Source organism: Plectropomus leopardus, chromosome 19 (assembly GCF_026936395.1).
Source record: "Plectropomus leopardus strain MGB_pleo_1.0 chromosome 19, ASM2693639v1, whole genome shotgun sequence".
In the NCBI taxonomy this organism is placed as follows: domain Eukaryota; kingdom Metazoa; phylum Chordata; class Actinopteri; order Perciformes; family Serranidae; genus Plectropomus; species Plectropomus leopardus.
In genome coordinates, this window is record NC_142194.1 from 14,466,170 (window position 1) to 14,483,848 (window position 17,679).

The following is a 17,679-nucleotide window of genomic DNA, read 5'->3' on the forward strand; positions in this document are numbered from 1 at the left end:
TGGACTGTTTTGATTGACTACTAAAAACCCACCTTTATAGCAGGCCTTCCTACAGAAAAACTGCCTGTGTTTGGATTTTATTTGTTTGTTTTGGTCTTGTCTGTCACTCATTGTACTGTGTTCCATATTGTAAATTATTCAAACCTGATCAACTAATTCATTCACTCAGTTATTTTAAGCGTGTGTACATGTGTTTGTGAAGTGCTTTGTAACTGCATGTTTTAAAAAGTGCTATATAAACAAAGCTTAATTTACTACTTACGTACTATAACTGTGCTCTCAGCACATCCTCCGTAACTCTCTTACTTGACCACACTTGCTGCAGCAAACAATGTAAAATGTAAACGTGGACTGCACTTAAACCCGGCCATGTCCATTTTCACACAGTAGCACTGCAAGCATCAAAGCTTGCGTGTGGGATTTTACAATTTTTCTTTCACATATGTTATGTGGAGTGTAGGGCAAAGTGTGTGCATGTGAAGCACACTTAACCCACACTTAACGGGTTGTTTCTTACAGGGTTGTTTTTTTTCTTTAATCTCTGCTTTTGCTCTTTTAAAATTTAAGTTGAATATGATTCATCATTTAGCCCAAATCCGGATCTTATCTCTACACCTTTAAAACGCAGTATACTGTATGTGGGTCAAGCAGCATGTATGTGTTGAAGAGGATTGCATGTGAGGATACTTACTAAGAAAGTTACTTCTATGTTGCGTCTGACAAAGCTGCAATGACGGATGTCAAAATACTGTGACTGTGAGCATGATGGTGGGTAAACAGGAGTTTGTGATTCACCAAGGAAAGACAGAGGTAGAGATGATGGAAGGACAGGTGGAAGGACACTGGGGAGAGGCAGCTGGCTATGTCTGAAATTAAAAATGGTCAAAACTGATACCTTGGTAAATATTTACCTTTCTGGGGTGACACTAATGCTTACACACATTAGCACGGCATGAACACAGATGTGTCCAAATCACCTTAGGACTTACTCATATTGTGTTTTCCGTTTTAACAACATGCCTGAAATAAGTGGTATTTAAGTTCCACTGGAGGAAATATCACCTTAACAGTTCCCGCAGCAAAAATAAATATCCACCTGTAGTGTTAACGCTTCAATTTGTTTTTCATCCAGCCAAACATGAACACTCTTTTATTTCAAGTTTCAGATGTTGGCTGACTTCCCTCCTGACTGCCACACGCAACCAACGCACAAACACTTTTTTTTATTCTTACTGAAAACAATCAAGTTTTTGCTGGGATTTAAACAAACAGAAAGCAGAGATAAAATGATACTATGGTTTGGAGCAAGAAAAAGAAAAAGTCAACACCTCATCAACTCAGAAGTTACTCATTGCCTGGCCAAAATTGGCAAGAATCCTTATCCAGTAAATGGCTGTGGTAAGCTTTGCTTTGCAGTGTGTCTAATTCCTAATGGCTCCCCCAATCAAAAGGCACACAGAGCCATTTATACTGGGCTGAATATAATTGTAAGCCTGGTATTGCAGTTCACCCTGCCATGATAAAACAGGCGCATTAATAACCAATTTGGAAGTAATATAGATCTGCTGAGAGAATAAGAGAAGCCAAAGCATAATAGCTCTTTTGTGCGAGGCAATGTTGCTGCCATAGCAACTATTACCTGTTTCCACTCTTTTATCCGATTGGTTATTTTTCTCCGTCGGCCATAAATCTAGAGTTACAATTAGCACAACAACATAGCTACTTTCTGACTTCCACAACCAGTGAGTTATGTGTTTATTTCCTCTCCAACCATATCAAAATAAATTAAGGGTCAAAAGATGCAAGAAATTAATGAGGAGCTGCAACCATCTAAACAGTGTGAGAGGAAGCAGGTCAGCCTGGATGCTTTGTGGGGGAATGAGCAGGTAGTGGTGGTTGTGGAGAGAAGGGGATTCCTGATGAAGCCAGATTCATCATGTTGGTATGTAACACAGATAATGAGAGGCTGTGCCTTTAGATCCTAAGATGAGGTTTCACAGTGATTGGATTTCCTCATTTTGAATTTAGCTGTCATTTCATGAAACTAGTACCCAGCAAGTGTGGTTCATTGATTGTCTTTTAAATGTGATATATCTGTTGCTTCTTCATTTAAGTATATTTTGGGAAACGCACCTCTACTTTTTTCCCGAGATCTAGATGAGAAGATTAATACTACTCTGGGTTGACTGAGGTTTATAGGAGTGTTCAAGTTTTTTGTTGCTCAAAATGAGGCGGAAGTGGTCATCATATTTTAGAAGTTATGATAATTATGTGTATGAATAATTTTGGTGCCATGACACTGTATTTGAAAGAAGTTATTGAATATTGTCGCCAATAGTAAATGTTCAAAATCACAAAAAGCAGTTAAGTGTTGTAGTATAATCTAAAGTTGATCATTGATGTAAGTCAAGGTAAGGTATACTTTATTGTCCCACAGTGAAATGTGTTTTGTACTCAAAGCCACTGCATCATACAACACAGACACACACATATAGTCTTACTCACAAACACTTGTGTTGACCTGCCTGAATTCATTAATTCAATAAATAATGAACGCAATAAAAAACAATAGTTCCATTTAATAAAACCAGATAAAATCAGGCTTGTTAAAATGAATAAAACCATAACACAACCACATAAAATTAGTCAATTTCAAACTGTGGGAAATAGTCAGTTTGCAGTATACTGGTCCCTGAGTCAAAGTGACTTATTGCTGTTTAGTATCCTAATGGAGGATGAAATTAATGAGTTTTTATACTGGTTTAATCTACAATTCGGCATTCTTAACGGCCGGCCTGAAGGCAATAGCTGAAATTCAGGGTTCAGGATGTGTGTTGGGCTGTTCAGTATCTTCTGTGCCTCACTAAGCACAGATTCCTCATATAGAGGCTGAGGATAATGATATTCCTTTTTCCCAACAATTTTCGGGGCTGTTTGTGGAAGATGTGTGAGTGTAAAGTGATTTTGGGGACATGACACTATGGTTAAGTCTTCATAGCAGGCTGTCTTTTAATATTGCACTTTGTACACAGTCTGTGCGTCCTAGTCTTTCAGCTAGTTGCCATATGGAGCAACATTACTTATCTAGCTCAGAGGACAGCTAATTGTGAAAATTAGGTTGTAGCTCTTTGTCTACTTTTCTGCAGTTGGAAAGAGGTGTTGTATGTATTTTAAGTTTTAAAGTTTTGCTCATTAGTAATGACTCTGGAACTCTAAATCTCTAAATATCTACTGAACTGCATAGAGCTGCGTTCACAAATGCTGACTGCCATCTGCAGTGGCGTTTGTAAGTGCCTGCCGGCGATATAAAACTATGTTAAAACATTGAATGGCAGTGAAATGGAGACTATTAATGACCTGATCATCTTTCTGTCACAATTATAGGGCTAGTACCCGCTTTGCTGTGGTCGAGCAAAAAACAGACGGCTCTTTTCTTCTTCTTTGGCAGTTTTGGCAGTACCTGCACTGTGCTGATTACAATACTGTGCCACCACATCGGCATAGTGTCATAATTGCACTTACAAATGACAGAAATCCACCAACGCTTGTTATTTGAAAGTGTTTTCCATTAAGACAGCCATCAGAGTTTTGTAGAGAGCTGGAGGTGGGCCAAATTTTGTCAGAGGCTGCTATCTCTTGACTCTCTTTGCAGGAAAAACCCTCAGGATGGCAATATGTTAAAATTTTCCAACTGGCTACCATCAGCCTAAGAACAGGAGATTGTGGATACATTAGTGCAGGTATCTGATTGCAGATGTATTAGTGCAAGTATCTGGGAAAAAAAGGAAACAAGCATACTTCCCCAAAATGTTGAACCATCCTTTAAATATCTGGCAACGTCACCCGTTTTTAAGGGCGACACGCAGCAAAGTAACAGATAGGTGGAAGTTGTTTCCATTTAGTGGTAACAACCAGTCAAACCTCTTGTCTAGCTGGCTGAGTGAATGCTTGGCAATAAGTAGAGACATCCCAGACCTGCTGGTTACAGCGTGTTAGTGAACTGAGAGGAAGCCAGCAGAGAGTCGTGGGGCTTCTGATAGTAATTACAGAATTATAGCCACCAAACACACAGCTTGACGTTTAACACTCGGCTACACTTGCCCTTTTTGTCTTGTACTCTACTTCTCTCACTCACACAGGCCGCAAACACAGTGAGGCATTCAGCTTCATTTAAATGATGATCAATGCCAAACAATTTATCCCTATTTTATAAATTGCTGTGCCTCTGCCGTGCAGTGTGCTACCACCTACCTTTATGCACACTGGGGACACACTTAGGCTATAAGTGTTCTAACGAGGGTGGTGTGCTGGCTCAGCAGTTAGCACTGTAGCCTCGCAGCAAGATGTTTGTGGGTTTGAGTCGTGGCCGTGCTCCTTCTTGTTTGGAGGCAGGTTCGCCTCCTGTTTGTGTGGGTTTTCCTCCGGCTGCTGTGGTTTCCTCCCACCATCAAAGCACATGCAGCTCAGGTCAACAAGAAGCTCTAAATTGTCCAGAAGTGTAAATCTGTTTTCTATGATTTTCTTTTCCTGCTGTTTACTCAGTTCATGCTGGGGCTGGCTCACAGACCCCCATTTAGAGTAAAGACAGGTATGCTATTGTGGATAGAAAAAGCAAACAGATTTGCTTTTAAATCGAACATGTGTTTTGTCACTGTCCATGAAATTTAAGATGTGATTTTTTATGATTTTATTTTGTTCTACCCTTCCTCTTATAGTTCAATAAATTCTACAGCTCAGTTTGAAACCTTTTCAAAAAAAAAAATGAATACAACCCCCAACCACCAGAATAACTGTTTGCATCGACGTTTCTACAAACCATGGATATGTGACATTCATGCGTTATTATGCAGCAGACACTGTGGTTAACTTGTGTTTAGGTTTGGACACAAAACCACTTGGTTATGGTTCATAAATTAACAAGTTTTAGCTTAAAGCACTCTGTTTTAGTGCCCCAATCATGCCTGGAAATGCCTTGACATGAGCATGCAAATGTATATTTGCTCAGTGGTGGGCAAATCATTACTTACATCAGTTGTCTACTCAATAAGTCTCCACAATAGCTATACCCAGCAGTGAAAGTTCCTCCAGTCAAAGGTATTAGAGGGATCTGAAATGCAGCTCAAAAACCGTCCTGGCAATTTTCTAGTCTTTCTTAGCCTGTCCACGCCATGATCTATTCTCTTTATTCATCATAGATGTGTAATAATAACTAGATACCAGATGCCAAGATGGCACCTGTTCATTCCAGTGGAACTGCTCGATGGGTGCAAATGCCAAAAAAAAGTTTCTGGCTTTGGGGTTAAGGCTACCTCTGCTGTATGCGGCCCATTTAATATGTGCAGTAGTGTTACCGCTTGGCTCATAAACTTTACATTGTGATGACATTGCAGATTTTTAAATTGCTCTTCTCAGGTTGAGGAACATTTTAAGAATATACAGCCACCCTGGCTCAGAACTTCCTACTAGAAAGAGTCATAATTGACCTTTTACAGTTTGAGGTGTCCTGTCAATAGTTCTCCAGATGTCTCTTTTACAGTAATGACCTATGGGGAAAATGCCTTTTGGGCTGCAGGGATTTTTTTTCACTGCGATACTCAAGTAACCACTGGAAAAAAAAAATAATGCAAGTCTGAGTAGCTTTCTTGGAGGCCTCATCTACATCTATGATGACCTTCTGCAAATCCCTTACCAAGTTTAGCTGTCGTTGACGTTGTCATGTCAGATTGGATTAATTAATTACTCTCCACATTTTAAACATTTTCTAAAATGTATTTATTGATAGGCTGTTCAAATGAAAAAATGAACTCATAAATGAGTTCACAAATTCATAAAAAATAAGTCAGATAGCCCATTAGTTGTGGTAAAAATAGCAACTATTTACAGACTGTGTTGTTTAACCCTTTGTCAATAGGGGATGCTGCAGCACCCTCAGCATCCACCTTCCTGCACCCCTTACCTGCTCCCATGGCTGCCTACGTCTCACTAAAAAACAACTAGTTGTGCCGTTTTTGGGTCTTGAACAGTGATCTGCAGGGGTCTGCCACTTGGCAATGGTCTCACCGATTCACCATCCCCTCCACCTCCTGGCGACAGTCAGGTTCTACTGTATACTTGCAATAAGAACTACGCTACTTTGTAATGTTGATATAAAAGGCTAAAAATCTGCAAATGCAACATATTTGTAGTTTGCAGAAATGTACAATGCGAACATTTTCTTTATTCATAAATATGTGGTTTTCCTTCCAGTCGGTAAGGTTTCACTTAAGTGATGAAAATATACATATTTTGAACATATACATGGTTCACCTAGCTATGCATCATATGTAATATTACCACTATATATAGACCTACGGAATATGTGAGCTATAAGTTTGAATCTAAAGATGATGAATAAACACCATCGACTGCATCTAGAACTACCTCATGCATTTATATGAAAGAACAAAGCATGCATGTAAATCAGATCACTGTTCAAACATTCAGACTGAAATATTGGGGCCTCGCTTCACTGGGACACTTTTATGGTGCATCTGATATATTCACTTATTAGTTTCAAAAGATGTCATTGAACATCAACAAAGATAAATGCTTTTGTAGTTTGAATTATGAAGGAATCACATTAGTAATGTTCAGATGCAATTTTCAGTTCTTTCAAGTCACTTCAAACATGTGTTGAAGATGGGATTTTACATAATTTAACAACAAAATCGAGTGAGATCTCTCTTTTCCATCTATGTGTCGAAGCTTTCATTTACAAAGGCTGGCATGAATGGACCAGATGGTATTGTTAGGTGAAAGGACTTCTGAGTTGTGTTTGTACCGCATCATTTCTTCACTTTTGTCTACCAGGCCATGCAGTCTTCCACCCAGGCATCCATCCACTCACCTACACAAGCTTCACACATAACGCTCAATGCTGCACCAAACGTTCGTGTGTGAAAGCTTAGGATAGGCATGAATCATCTACATGAGGATGCAGATTTGTGGATTAGTCCGTCATCACACTGAGTCTCTGGGGTGCAATCATGTCATTCACAGTGACACTAATAAATACCAAGCTCATTTCACACCACGATTCACTTCGACGTTGATGATATCAGAATCCCTTTCTGCCATGTACTATATGGGCAGAAAGAAGAGTGCCGGGGTTAGCTAATCCATCAGCTATGTGTTATATTTTATGTGAGAGGAGGGAGAAGCAGGGGGGTTAAACTGTGAAGTCTATAAACAGATGGTATGACAAATAGATGATAAATGGAAATAGAAAATAGAAGTGGAGGTTAGGGGACTGAAAAATACATTGATGTAAGAGAAAGAGACATTATGGAAAATTATAGCTGAGCAAGTTATTATTAAGTGGAAAGGGTTTTGTTTGGGTGTCATTTATTGTTTTAAAAAAACACTCAACTGTAAGGCATTTTTATGTCGTAATTACCTGGAATTTTGCCGAATTATCTTTTTTTCAGCTGCTCCATTCAGTCGCAGACAATTTCACTACTCATGCCTGATTGCAGAGGAGCTCTCTCAGCTTGGCAGTAGGCCAATTGGAAGAACGTCTCATTGATACAACAGGTTAACCGCTTAAGTGGTGTGTGTGCTTGATCCGTCGGTGTAGTGGCTTTGCTCTCATCTAGATCAATATGGAATTATAATGGAAATGTTGGAGGTGATGTGCCAAATCACCATGAGACAAGTTTCTGGAGTTTTGACGTCCGACTTTTACGAAACAAGCTTTGAACAGAAAGTTGGGTGACATTTAAAAGGGAACTTAACATGTTTGAAGTGGCTCAAAGTAATTTGAAAGTTTGTTTTTCCACCTTGTCTGTCAAACAGTGTAGGTCAGGGTTGTCAAAGTCTATCTCTGAGAGGGCCATGCTGAGGAATTAGAGAGCAATTAATTCGTTTCTGTGTCTACACTGGAATCCATTTTGATATAATCTGAGAACAATTTGTTTTTCTCTGCAAGATATTAAAGCACCTTGGAGTTTTAAACCTCAAGGTTTAAAGCAATCTTCATGCATTGTGCATTTTGTAATAATAGCCATTTATGTGTTTGCATTCTGTAATTACCTCTCCTTTTAAGATTTTTTGTTACTGGCCATTTCTGCATGGTATTATAAATGACTATGCACACATAATCTAGTGATATTGTCTTTTATTTTATTTTATTTATTTTATTTGTAGGATGTAGTTCGGGGTGGGCGATGTATCCATTTTACGCAGTGTCGCTTCTTCCTCCACGTGGGATGTATAAAATTACAACTTTATGAACATTGATAATAAGTTGTCATGTCATATTTTAAAGCCACTGGCTTTAGACCCACTTTGGCAGTTTGGTTCCCTTGCACTCGCCTATGTTTTTTTTTTCCCTCTCACAAACACAAAAACAAGTTATAAGATTCACAAACATGATGGGACACACGCATGTCCATTCAGACAACTCTCTCATTGTTGTTGATAGTGTGTGAGCAGGTGAGGCATGGGTTTTTGTATCTGCAGGGCTCCAGACTGTGACCATTTAGTCACATTTTACAACTATGAAGCACCAGTGCCACTTAAAACTAATATTAATATATGAAATTGAGAGTTCTTCGTTTGTTTCCAACTCACAGTGAACCTTTACGTTTAATAGCCCTGCAAAAGAGTTTAACTTTCTGTTAACCCCTGACATCTAACTGTTAACCAGAAGCTTCAAAATCACAGCAGAAACATCACTTTTTGACTGCGATAAGATGGGTGCTTCACCATAAAAGCACCGGTGGTAACACTTGATTTTAACAGTATTTTATCCTTTATTCTAAAAAAATTTATTAAACTTAATTTTAATAGTACTTGATTAACTTTAACACTAGTACTGTATTTGACTTTTTTTTACAACAGTACTTTTTTTTAACTTTATTGCAACAAAGTCAAAAGTAAAACCCAGCTTTTGTCAATTCTGCCATGTGTGTTAGACATACAGGAACTGAAAATATATTTCTCTCTATGCCCACGTTGCTAAGAAAAAGTACAAAGAGAAAACAAAGAATAAAGAATATATACAAAGAATTACACAATCAGTCATTAGAAAAATGTAAGACATAATATATATACATACACGTTATTACTTTATTAGCTACTTTATTTAACTTTATTGTAACTGTAGTTTATTTAGTAGTTTAGTATTTTAGCAATTCACAGTAGATTTAAGGGGATTTCAAAATATCGAGAAATTTGTTGTGTGTCGCAATATAGCCAAAAATATATTATATTATTTATAGGCCATATAGCACATCCCTAGATGTAACTATGTATTATTTGTGTGGCCATATGTAGCAATATTTAGCTAATTATTTTTTGTTTGAAGTTATCTTTTAAAGGCAACAAATGCTACCTGTACCACATAGAATATTAAGAGCATTAATTAGAAGCCAATTATTGGCTTTATAAGTGCATCTGTATCACTAGAGACTTTAATATACTGTACATCACCCTTACACACTCTTTTTTGCAGAGTTTACAGGGTGTGAACTGGTACTGGATTTGCAGATCATGTCACTCGATTTGTTAAGACACTCGTTTTCACCAAGGGTGACAATTGAGAAGCATTACCAATCATTGCAATCTGCAGGGGTCACTGGATGCTAATGAGTGGTAGCCATTTTTCAGACTTCATTAATCGCACATTGCAGCAAGTGATGAATGCTCCTTGCCGCAGTGTTATTGGCTGGTGGGAAGAGCAAACAACCACAGCCATTGATCAGACTCGGAGGACCCACATCTGCTGGGTTTATTTGCATGGTTGCTCTACGCGTCATCTCTGTAGCCCTGCCTTGATTTCTTTGACCTTGGGAATTCTATGTTTCCTGGTATCTATGATTGTGTGTTTTCTAGCAGCCTCATATAAGCAGCGTTTATTAATATTAAAGAGTCTTCCAGGTGGCCCAAAACAGTAGCTAAATGGTCCTACAATGTCTGCTCCAATCTGTCCTGCCTCTCTCTACCTGCAACCATCTAGTAAAAGGTAATATGCCCTTAAAGTCATTTTTTTTTCCACAATGATGTTTGAATTTCAATGTAGACTGAACACCATTGCCCACAGTCTAATGAGAACTGTGTGGACTCATGATGTGACAGGTGGCTAATGGGACGCTGTACACCCATCACTGACTGGAGCTTCAACATAAAATGCCACTTGCTTCAACAAATAATAACACTCCCGTCCAAAAACTCTTATCACAAAAACATCAAAAGCATAATTGAAAAGCACTACCTCTTCAAGGACAACTCAACAATGCAATATGTGTTTAAAACTGTCTGGACCTGATTGTTACGGTATATCCTGTCATTTTGCCAGCTATTAGAGCAACGTCCAAATCCATGGCTGCATTATCCTCCAGACAGAATCACAATATCTGTATGAGACATGAGCATCGCATGTGGCCGGCATTCACCAGACTTATAGTCTGCTTTCTGCATATAAACCTCCTACCTGAAAAGATTAAAATATGCAGAATGCAAAAATTTTAAACTTACAGCTGCTATTTCTAGTTTTTTGCTTAGCATCCCTGATCAACTCTGAAACTGTGATCCCTCTGCTGTTCTGCTTATTGTGCATTTCTAGCCTGATAGTATCAGATCTGTCATTCCGCTTTCTGTTCTTTCGCTAATCTAGTGGGCCAAAAGGCTAAGCTTATTAAGGCCCCTGATAACAATTTAACAGGAGAACCCTCTGGCTATCAGTCTGTCCTGCTGCCCTTTAGATATTATTGCCACTAGATTTCTCATAGAGGTTATAGCGAGTTGAGGCTTTTTTGTGATAATTATAACTGTATGTAAGCTGGTTGTAACTCTATTTAAACATGGCAAGCATTCAGTCTGTCCTAAAATATCTCTCCATGCATCTTTTGTAATCACAAAACTTAAGAATCCAATTCTAAATGGTGTCAGAACAACATTTTTCTTGCCTTTTTTCATTGCAGAGGTGAGTAGATGTGTGGCTATTTCTGTTCTTGAAAGCATAATGCTAGTGGAAATGTGTATGTCACATCATATTGAATCATGTCACATGTCACTGCAACAAATTGCATTCAGACGGGCCTAGATTGAGCCGTATTGATCTGCTGCCTGTTTATAAATGTATCTAAATGCATCGGGCGGCTGTTTGTGTATTGAGATGTAAAATGAATCGGTCTCAGTGGGTGAGATGCACACACCTCTCATCAGCGGTTCTCGACCATGTGGCACAACGGCCCTAAAGCCTGTGGGTTTCCTCTCAGTCTCTACATGATTAGTTACCCCATTAAAGGTGCTAATCAGTGAGAGCATCCAAGTTTAGCTGCTGTGTTCAGTTCATATGTTTGTTTGTGCATTTGGTGGAACAAGAAGCATTGCTGATATTTTTGTATTTTGTAACATTTTTCAAAGTTGCAAATGTGGTGAAGATAGCCTAAAGCTACCTTTTTAAAATTGCATGCAGTCTGACAGAGCAGTGCAATAACTGACAGACCAAAGTCCATTGCCTTTGATCATCATTTAACATATGATTTTAGCAATTCATTAATTGAACCATCAATCAGGCATTTTTGAAAATGTCCTTGACTGGATTTCACATATTTTCATGATTATGTACATGATCATTAAGGCTGCAGCTATTGATTAATATCAAATAGTGTGGTAATCATATAAAAAATACTTTTGCTCTATTAAGGAAAAAAATACAAGACCGTTTTCCTGTGTGTGTGTGTGTGTGTGTGTGTGTGTGTGTGTGTGTGTATGTGTTTGCCTGCGTGTCTGTGTATGTATGTCTGTGTGTGTGTGTTTTGTATGCGAGAGATCATAATAATAGCATGCAGCCTCACTCCCAACCGCCTGAGGACTGCTTTGCCGAGAGGAAAGTAGATGCCAGCTCTGGAGAGGAACCTTCAGTTAGCAGTTGTAACAACTTGAATACAGCCAGCACAAATCCCAGCGCTTGGAGGCCTTTATCTCAACGAGCAATCACATTGATTTACGTTAAATGGTAACGTTAATGTTACCTTGTGTTGGGTCCACTCCACTCTATGGACTCGATGTGTGGACTGGATGCCTTATGATGAGATGCTGAAGCACGAATGTTGTGTTATTGTGGAGGCTAGTTCAGTTAGAACAAACATGGATTTCCCCACACTTATTTGTGGCAGCCCATAACAATCAAAACATCTGCCGCTGCATATAGATTTTCTATTTTTGAGCTGGACTGTTGGAATGCTATTGGATTACATATATATACAGTATATATATTTTTAAAACATTAATTGAAACCGTTCTTGGAGTGCAGATGGTTCTTTGGCACAGACAGAGCAGCAAAACGCTAGGCACATTGAAAATGAACTTAACCGATCATTCTGCTGGATCTAAAAGTTTGCTTTCACTCATCTGTGCAGCAGCTGCTCCTCTCATCCATCATTTTTATGTGATCAGCTCTAAATGGATTGACTGATCAACTTTCCACCCTAAATCACAAACTGCTGCTGAAGGGGAAATAAAAAACTCCACTTGCACTGTGTTCACGGACCCACAAAAAACCTCTGAATTTAGAGAGGGGACACAGAGTCATACAAAGGGACACATTTAAAAGACAAAATTAGAAAGAAAGGTTTGCTGTATCTGTCTGAATCCACATGAACTAAGAAACTTTGAGACACTGATGTGTTCTTTCATTGTGTTGTCTCTCCACACACTGGACTTGAAATGAAAATATTTGAGGTTTTCATCTTGTTTGAGGAAGCAGAGCAGCAAGACACACACCCCCTAAACATACACACAGGCACAACAACCGAAAAGCGATGTTTTGACCGGGGCCAAATCAGTCATCCAACCTCAGTCCAATTGACCATGCATTTCATTTGCAGAAGATCGGACTGAAAGCAAAAAAAAAAAAAAAAGCCCCTGGAGCAAAGACAGAAGTGAATAAGTTGGCAATACAGGCCTGGCAAAACATCACCACACTATAGCTGTGTCTGTAGGCTGTAGACTGTGTAGGGTTTTTAACCAATTTTTCAATCTGACGATGAGTTTGTTTACATGTTCCACTACTCTCTGTTTCCAAAAATGTTGTGTAAAGCAGGCACACTGTTTTTTTGTCACTAAACATCCTCAAATTAAAGCTGAAACAGGCCACTTTGCTCTAAAAGTAAGTGTTTCATGTTGGATTTAATGTGCCAGTTTAAAGAGCCAAAACAACAATAAAAGGCAGTATAAGACACAAGAGCTTTAAAAACCATTGCTGCACTATAAGGTCTGGGAATATTGCCCTGCATGCTGGATGCTGGTAGATGTAGGGCAGGAACTAAACAGCTGGAGCTTCACCTCCTACAGTCCTGATGTATTTTTTGGCATTGTATAGCAGCAGACAACCACTGTGGAAGAAAACAATTTTCAAAGCAAACCTGGGCGTTAGCTAAACTTCCAGCCCCTATAACCACAAATCTGACCACAACAGGTCTACTAAGCGAAGTGTTAAATATAGACACGGTAACCTTGGATTAAATGATTAATGAAATGAAGCCCTGTGACATCACCACCCCTTTTAATTTCTATATAAGTAAGCGTATCAAAGTTAACGGTGCATCGGTCAACTGGTGAAGCTTTCCGTTTCCTTTAAGCGCAAAGGAAAGGTGGAGACTGCTGATAAGAAGAGTGGAGTGGCTTAGAAATTACATGCTTTATATTAAAATCCTTTTAGCTTTTAAAAGTATTACTGCCACTTGTGGACCTCGGATGAACCTTTTGCTATGAGATAATGAGGGAGAAAGCTTCACTGTTTCCTGAATGACGACAACAGAGATTGCAGGTAGCAGACAGTTTTTTTTCCTTCATTGTTTTAGGTTACCTATTCTTATCCAGGTTAAACCAATTAATATTAATAATTTAAGATGTCTCCAGGAAGAGAGTCGGCCAAGATGGCAGCTTCAGGTTCAGTCACAGAGCAAAAATATACAGTTGAATAAATTCATGAAAAGCACATGACTGAAAATGAGCCTAGAATAAAATGTGAGAGGGCAGAAAGCGATATTGAGAGAGAGAAGAAAAGTGACACAATCCAAAGAAAGTCAACCAAAAAGTTTTATATTAACCAGAGGAGGTTTAAATTGTTGAGAGGAAACTAAAAATGGGAGAGGAGCAAATTTCAGCCTCAGTATTTCACTTGGAAATAAAGTTGCAATGCAAACAGCAACTTACAATACTGGTAGCTCATGGTAGTTGCTAATAGTTTCCACACATTGTTAGATACAACATTAAACTAGATTTACATCAAGGTCATGGTATTGTTGTTTGCCAGATACTTCTGCTTAGGGTGCGTTGTGTCACTGTCAGGAAACAGAAGATTTGAGGTCTAATGGATTCAGATGTTCTGAGTTCTTTGATCAAACAAAGACAGGACTTTCATCCAGGAGATCGATGTTTGTATCCTGAAGTAAATATGACTTCAAATCTTAGTATGCTAATATTTGTAGCCTGCTATGCTAGTGATGTATTTAATGTGTTGTATGTGATGTAGTCCTAAGTCAGGTGATGACAGTATGTCATGTTGCATTAATGACAAGGTACTTATGTAATGTTTTTCCTAAATTTAACCAGGTAGCCTCGGAGCGCCTCCGGATTCCCCCAGAGTAGCTTGAAAGTGTTGCTGGGGAGAGGGATGTCTGGAATACTTTGCTCAGCCTGCTGCCCCTGCAACCTGGTAACCAGATGAAAATGGATGGGTGGTTTTACCAGGTAGGTTTTTTTGCCTAAACCTAACCCCTTCCCCTTTTGGAGCAAAACTGTGACAACTTCATGATGTTCAGTACATGTTTAAACATGCAACCACCAGTACGGTTATCATTGGTGGATCATGAGACTATGCACCCCTGGGCACAGATATGCAAAGGGCCTCACCACTTCTCCTACACAGGAGTAAGACACACAGACTTTGGGGTGGTTTTGTGCTCTCTTTGTAGTTGTTGCACATCTCTTTATGGTAATGTGTCTTTTTGTGGTCATATTGTGTTTGCTTGTGGTTGTTTTGTGTCTTTTTGTAGGTGTGTGAGTCTCTAGGTAATTTTGTGTATTTTGTAATTTTGTCTAGTTAAGGTAATGTTTGGATCTTTTCTGGTCGCTTTGTAGTCATTTTACATCTTCTTGTGGTTGTTTCGCCTGTGTTTGTCAATATTTTGTGTCTCTTTGCAGTTCCTTTAAATCTCTTTGTAGTATCTTTGTGGTATTTTTGAGTCTTTCCTTGGTTGGTACATGTTAATTTGGGTGACATTTTGCAAGTAGATGCCAAGGGGCCCCCTAACACTTGGGACCTTGTGCCTGTACCTGGTAGGCTTGTTCAGTTCAGTTTTGGGGCCGGTCATGTAAGTCATTTTGGAAATCAGTGTAAGTTGTTCTGCTCTGCCATTTAGGTATGAGAGAGTGTTAACTTTGGGATACCTCAAGTGCCCAGAAGAACATGCTTATGTGTGCTTTGTGTGTTACCGTGTATGTGCAGCTTTAGAAGTCAGCTTTTCTGCATATGCACCCCAAACGGTATGCAGCTAGCTGCTTCTTACCACAAGCTGCTGCAAAATACAATAAAGCACAGCTGGTGTTAGAGCATATACCCACCTGTCAGTGCTTTACGCATCCAAATGTTAGCCCTGGAGATAATAAAAAATTGACAGAGATAAGAAAGGTAGTCTGACTACCTACTGTATGGGCTTTAACAGAAGAAAACTCAAGTGGAAAATGTTTAAAACTGCCTCTCACAATGTTATGCACCAAAAACTAATCACTTGTTTCATGGACCATTGCAGCCACTTTCCACCAAATTTCAGTGAGTACCTAACAAACAAAAAATGCTGGAATCATGAAGTCCTCCTGTAATATAATTAAAGGGATACTTAACCTTTTTGCAGCCAGTTTTGTATCATAACAATGTGGGTACTATATGTTAATGAACTATGGTAAACTTCCCTTCATTCATTCATCTATCCCCTCTCTCTTTCTCTCAAACTTGAATCAAACTGTAAAACTAGGCAATGCTGATCAAAATCCTACTACTACTACTACTACTACTACTACTACTACTACTACTGCAACAACAACAACTTCTGCTACTACTACTGCTAATAATAATAATAATAATACTAATAATAATAATAATAATAATATACATACATAAATACATATTGCAATGTTCAGCTATTATACAAGAATGTATAAACAGGGAGTTGGTGCCATACTGTTTACTGTATTGTGAAAACGGAAGCAGCCAATATTTACATCAAATAGTAAAACTAATCAAGACTGAAACTAAATCAAAATTCTATTATTGTTGCCCATTTCTCATCTAAGATGTTTCAAAAGCATATTTCTGAGATTTAACTGTAATTAGGGAATGTTTTGTACCAGCTGGCTCCCATATTGTTTCCCCTGTCAAAATGACAAAGCTGCATTACGTCACCCACCAGCAGAATCATTTATTGGTCTGCTGTGGTGAAGTGCAGTCTAGTAGTTGTGGGTTTTCTACCTCTTAAGTGAAAGCAAATGCCACAGGTCTTTTCCTCTGTTTTATCTGGTCATATAGCACCAATTGTAAAAGTATTTGCATCTTTCTACTGCATAAGACAGCATTCCACCATTCTGATATATATATATGTATTTTTTATTTTTTTTGATAAAGATTGACAAATGGAGCAACTGACTTACACTTGACAGTGACTATACCTCAGGCAGCTGGCTTAGAAATCTCCACTGAAACTTCAGTAGATTAAATCTTGGGTTTGGATATCCAAATATGGCAGTGTCAATTCATCAACTGGTTCTGTTGATTGGCATGTAGGACTTGTCAAATTAGGGAAAGAGAAACCTCATTTCATGATGAAGCCAATAACATAAAGTCCAGCTTACAGTCAAAAGCCATTTGGCTCAAAACCAAAAAGCTGTCAGGAGGCTCACCCAGTCCTGCTATATATAAAAGTCATATATAATTATATTATTGGTCTTGTTAATTTATTTTTCCTTAAATGTTATTTGAAAAAACTGGGGGCACATGTTCTCCTCAGAATCTAAGGGCAATATTTATTATCCTGCTTGAGAAATGCTCCTTCATATTTTCAGGCTTTTGATATTCAAGGTTAAAACTTTGCATAGTCAACTCCTCATGTTTCCCTGGGGAATCTGACTAATACCCGCATCAAAGTCTTATCCATTTCATTGTTATTGCAAGGTTCTTATGTTATGTATACCTCTTAAAATCCAGACCTCACTATATTCCAGTATAAACTCTAGTAAATACCTGGGCACTAGTCAACATTTTCAAAAAAAATGATTTTATAGCTCTATAGAGCAGGTATTTGAATATTACAATAAATTAACTGCAACTCAACTGGGATGTTATTATGCTGCTGAATCCAATCAAACTGTACTTTCTAATTTAGAAAATAAACAGAATAATTGCAACAAAGTACCTCAGCATCCTCCTACATAATGCTATGACATTATGGAAATAACATAGTCGAGGCTATAGCCACTTCTTTGCTGCCTTGAGCGGATGCTTCTTGTTCTGATCCGCTTTTCCACATCTCTAGCTAGTATCTCCCTCCAGGGAGCTTTAGATGTCCCCTGCAGGTGCCCACCTCACCCGTAGCCATCTTGAGCACTGGCCTCTTTTCTTGCTTGCGGTTTTGAAGC

General features: G+C 38.6%; 1 long non-coding RNA gene across 1 annotated transcript in view; it reads left to right on the forward strand.

Moving 5' to 3' along the window:
* The window catches only part of LOC148186327 (uncharacterized), a 94,418-nt gene extending 79,251 nt beyond the window's left edge, over nucleotides 1-15,167 (forward strand). The window contains exon 4 of the long non-coding RNA XR_015774957.1: nucleotides 14,602-15,167. This is a non-coding gene — a long non-coding RNA (uncharacterized LOC148186327). The remainder of the gene's footprint in view (nucleotides 1-14,601) is intronic.
* Nucleotides 15,168-17,679: the final 2,512 nt, after the last annotated feature.